This window comes from Plectropomus leopardus, chromosome 17 (genome assembly GCF_008729295.1).
Source record: "Plectropomus leopardus isolate mb chromosome 17, YSFRI_Pleo_2.0, whole genome shotgun sequence".
Taxonomy (NCBI): Eukaryota; Metazoa; Chordata; class Actinopteri; order Perciformes; family Serranidae; genus Plectropomus; species Plectropomus leopardus.
Genome location: NC_056479.1, coordinates 18,667,831 through 18,673,294, shown reverse-complemented (window position 1 = coordinate 18,673,294; position 5,464 = coordinate 18,667,831).

Here is a 5,464-nt window from a genome sequence, read left to right as displayed (position 1 = left end):
CACACACACACACACACACACACACACACACACACACACACACACACACCAAAGTCCATAGTCCTACATAATTCCGAAAAACCTACAGACATTTTTCAGTTTTTTCCTTTCAGTGAACACAAGAGATTCTTTATGTGTGTGTCTGTCCTGTCTAATGACAATAGTGTTGCTTTAAAGAAAAAGAGAGCAGTGTGTGTGTGTGTGTGTGTGTGTGTGTGTGTTCTCAGAAGTGCTACAGTGAGGCTGTACAACTAGGTGGTCTTATCACACTGTTGAATTATGGGACATAGGAGAGCACTGAGCCCTCTGAGTTCAACAGCTTTCATCCAAAGAATCAAGGATGATGACGGTCCTTGTCGGATGAACGTACACACACACACACGCACACACACACATCACTTAGTCAGCATCTTAATGAAGCCTCCTTTGAGCTTGTCAGTCGTTCTTGTGTTGAAAATAATGAGGTAAAGAACATCCTGAACATCATCATGATAAAGAGAGGACTCGCTGAGAGGGAAAAAGAGAAAAAGGCAGGGTTCAGCTGAGTCCATTACTCCTCTGATGGTGGTTGGATCAAAGTAAACACTGATAATGGTTCCACCACAGTTAATAATACTGCTGCCCAAGAATGTTGGCTGGGCCGGCTACTCCCGACCTCACACGTATAATCACGCACACACGCACGCACGCACGCACGCACACACACGCACATGCACACACTCATTCCTCAATAGCAGTGACACATTCCAAGCTTTCTTCCTCTCTTCCCACAAACCAAACACTGCTCACTCCTTCTTTCTAATTGTAGACTTTTGATTTATTTGATGTGCAAAGGGAAACTGGCTTCCCTAGATGCGCTCCCATCGGAAAACATGCATGCTCACACACTCTACCTCTCTAACACACATACAGCGGACGCAGTGACTCCCCGCATCTCCCTTTGTAATTACAACACATGCAAACACCAGCTCCCATTAGAACCTGACTTATCTCGCTCCAGAGACCTCTACACTCTCAGTAGTTCCCCTGCCACGCCCTCCTTCACTCACAGCTTCTCTTGCTTCTTCCCATTTAAGAAGACCTGACTGAGGCCCGGCCAGGCTCACTTCAGTCACATAGTCCAATCTGAGTTCTTACGGATCAGTCAGTGAGGATTTGATTTCTTTCAACATCCCCAGACGCTGGCACAGTCAATTAAAAGATGGATTTAAGTAAGAGGAAGTGAAAATTAATTCCCACCAGTAAACCCTGTATGCTCTGGGTTGAATGGATTAGTGCTGTTTGCTGTGTTTTTGCCAACTTTGAAGAATAAGCACAGAACTCAGAACTATCTCCTGAAAAAAAAAAAACTTCTTTGTTAATTTTGGAATAATTTTCTCTCGTTTTCTCTTATTATTTTAGTTACCTCCGTCAACTTATTTCTTGCAGTGTTTTTCAGTGTTTTCAAAATGAAGCAGACACATTTGCTGGGGTTTCAAAGGGTTAAACTCTTGTAAAAGGCATCAGAACAATACAAGAAAATTGATGTTGATCCAGGGTTTAAAGAGTCTTACTACATGTAGTTAACTTCTCCCCAACAATGAAAGTTTTTAAATTGACCTTGGAAAGGTCAGGTCAGAAGCAGGTATTACACCTTAGTTTTCTAAGGAGGAAATAACATCATGAAAAGGATTATTTAGTATTTATGTGCTGTATTTATCTCTCCTGTGTTGCTAATAAACATTACCTGTGTGAGGTGAGATGAGTGTGCACACAAGAGAAAGTTTCTGAGGGACTGCCACCCAGGGGTGAAACCAAAGACCAGAACTCCGAAGCACTGGCGACCCGCTTACCTACCCCTGTGCCAAACCCCACCACCACCGCCAACTCCTCCCACCCCTCTCCTCAATCAACCCTCGCTGCCCTAATCCAGTGTTTACATAAAACGCTGGGCAGTAATGATAGCCATGAGACCATGGACCACCCCACGTCCCTGTACACCCTCCTCTCCATAACCGCCCCCACCAACCTTCCACCACTAACCCAAAGCTGTTTTCACAGGAGCCAAATACCTTAAATACATAATTAGCGGGGTCATTTGTGCAATGGGGGCCCTGGCGAGGGCACGAGCGTGTCCGTGTGAGTTTGTGGGGGGCAGAGGGAGGATGAGGAGTTTAGCTGGGGCAGGATATGAAGACGTGAGAGAGAAGCGGACAAAGACGTGCATTCATGGCTGTGGCCCCGGACAAACTTGGCTGTCGCCATCTTCAAAGGAGTCCTCTGCCTTTCCTCAAAACCCAGAGGCCACAGGTTAGGGCAGAGAGGAGAAACATAACAGGGCGACATGGAGGGAGAGAGGAAAGGGGAGGACAGGAGAGGGAAGAGAGGGGTGCAAGTAATGAAGCAAAGGTTACAAGATCTGTAATCTGGGAAGGAAGTAGTTTATTCAGAAGGGGGTTGAGGCTATAAGCGGCTTCTGTCAATTAGATCAAGTCCTATATCCAATTATGTAAAAATGTTGAACGTGAAAATGTATTGGACTTTATACTGACCTTCTGAAACAGTCAATTGAGAAACTTATCCAGAATTGTGCAGCTAGACTTTTAACCAAAACAAGGAGGAGGGAGCATATTACCCTGATTTTCACTACACTCCACTAGCTGTTTTAAGCACTTAATGTTTTGGTTCTGCCCTACTTTGCAGAATCTCTGCAACTGCTGAAAACTTATTTATTTAATCTGGCTTTTTTTAAAGATCATTTTTGGGGCTTTTTGGCTTTGATAGGACAGCTTCAGCATGAATTTAGAAGAGAGAGGGGATGACATGAAGTAAAGGGCGTCGAACCTGCAGCCGCTGCAACAAGGACATAGCCTTTGTACACAGGGCGCCCGCTCTACCAGGCGAGCTAATGGGCACCCTATAATCTTATTCTTCTAATTATTATGGTTTACTATTTCTCTCATTTTTACTATTCTGCCTGGTCTCTGCATATTTTATCTTCACTTTTATATTTTGTTTATTACTGAATGTATTTTGTCTAATCTTGTCTTTTTGCTTTTCTGTTGCATTTTTTAAAATCATAAAGCAATTTGATCTGCATCCCTTGTATGAAAAGTGCAGCGCAGCTTTTGTTAACTATGCTCCAAAATTATGGAATACTCTTCCCACAGCTATAAGAGAAGCAGGCTCAGTAAACATTTTTAATTGACAGCTGAAAATGTAGTTATTTAGTCTGGCTTTTAATTTATGTAATTTCTCTAATTATTATTTTATATCAATTCTTATTCTTACTGTTATACTGGTTTTTGTACTTTTTACCTTCACTTTTATATTTTGTTTATCACCGACTTTCCTTTGTATAATTTTGTTGTCTTTGTGCATTTGTGTTGCATGTTTTATTGTGATGCACTTTGAGCTGCAGCCCTTTAATATAAAGTGTTATAAAGTTTATTGCTATTATTTACAGTAAACGGATGAATGGAGGAATATGATCAAACCTTTACAATCCACCACTTTGCACCACCAGCGACATCCCCCATACAACCCCTGATCCCTGAACTCTGACCCTGTGCATTGTGGGTAGTCAAATCACAGTTTGCCCTCTGCAAGAGCCCAGAATTCCAGTGGTCCATGTTTCACACTGGGAGACCTTCTTTGTATTGTTCAACCGCACACACAGAGCCCATTCAGCAGCCCTCTTCACACCTTGTCTGCCCCCTCGGCCCCCTCTGGCATTGTTTATGAAAGCATGTCCACTTAGTGCTGCCCTGTCTGCCCCCTCTGGCTGCGGTGCCGATTACCCACATCCTGAGTCAACTTCATCCCCTATTTTCTTCAGTTTTTCCCCCTCTCTATACATCTTCTTGCACTCTCACTCCTTAGGGTATTCTCAACCCCCCACCGCCCGTGACATACTGCTCTCTCTTTTCCTGAACACGCTATACTGACTCCTCAATCCACGCTTCAGCCCTCCCTCCATCCTCATGAATGAAGCTGTGAACGTCAGATAAAAACAATAAAATCAATCAAGCCTTCGCTCTTCCTTTTATCTTTACTTTATTCACTTTATCCCCTGTTCCACCGGCTCGCGGAGCTGCTGTCTCTCTGATCCTTTCTCTCTTTCATGTTTCGCCTTTCTTCAGAGGAGGGAGACTTTCATGTCCCTTAGCCCTGGGATTAGGGTGAGCTGCTCGGGAAAAAGTAATAAAGCCCCCCCAGCACCTACCGTCTGCTGCTGGTGGATCCTGGAGTAAAGCCCGGCTCCTGCTCAGCCTGCAAGCCTGGAAAAGCTCACATTTCCTGTATTCACCACCCTCACATCCAGCTTCTGTCCTGCCTCCTGCGGCAGCACCAACACATGTGGACTCCACTTTTTTAACACAATCCTTTTTTTTTTGTACAATGTTTTACGTACAAGTACGATTTCTCTAGTGCAACAGTCAATCTATCCTCTAGGTTTCATTTCCTCTTTCCTCTGCTATACTGTTCAGTTTTATAGAGAGTGGGTCCTCGTCTATGGAGTCCACCATGTTACACCGGCATGTTTCTACCACAGCCCATAACTGACAAACCAAACACTGGCTCTGCAGGGCCATTAGCGATTTTGCATTCTTGCATTGGTCACTCTGCGATGGGCAAAACAGCATTGGAACAACATAGATTTCACATGAAACTGCTTTATTTAGGAGACACTAGCAGTTGCTGGGACAGCCGCCTGTCTGCTGCAAGCCAAGCATGTCTATAAAAACACTGATTTGTAAAATGAATTGATTTGTTAAGTGTTTTTACCCAGTGTAATCACCCGATTTGTTTGTTTTGGAGAGAAAGAGACCATCTGTATCTTATTTTTTTCAGACACAAAGGTGAGCACAGATTAGAAGGCACTAGACTAGTCTAGTGGCCTGTCTGCGAGGGACCAAACAGCATTGGAAAAACACAGATTTAATGTGAAATTGCTTTATTTATTTATTGAGTTGTTTGTTTGTTTGTTTGTTTTACTGTTTTAAATCACTGAGTCCATTTGTTTTGGTGAGGAAAAGACATCTGTGGATAATTCAGCTCCTGGTAAAAACCTCCTGGACAATGAATGCTAAAATAAAGTTTCAGCTGGCTAAAATCTTCACTCACTAAATCCTACACACCAGTGGTGCATCTTTACCTTCTTTACCTACATTTATACTAAAACACCATCCTTGAGACACAATGCGAACAAATTATGAATTCAGTGAACAATTTCATAAGCAGAAATATATTTATTGTTGAAAACATAAATATATAAATTATGATTATTGCTGTCCTTATCCAATGGAAGCCCAGAAGAAAAGTAATAAAGGCTTTGTGAAAGCGTTGGCATTTTCTTTAATCAAAATGTGGTCCCTGGATTACTGAGAGCGCCATCTTAAGTTGGTGTAAGTGTGAACAGTGATGAAATATGAGCCTTATAAATATAGCACCGGTCAACTGATGGTCAATTCACAGGTGTGTG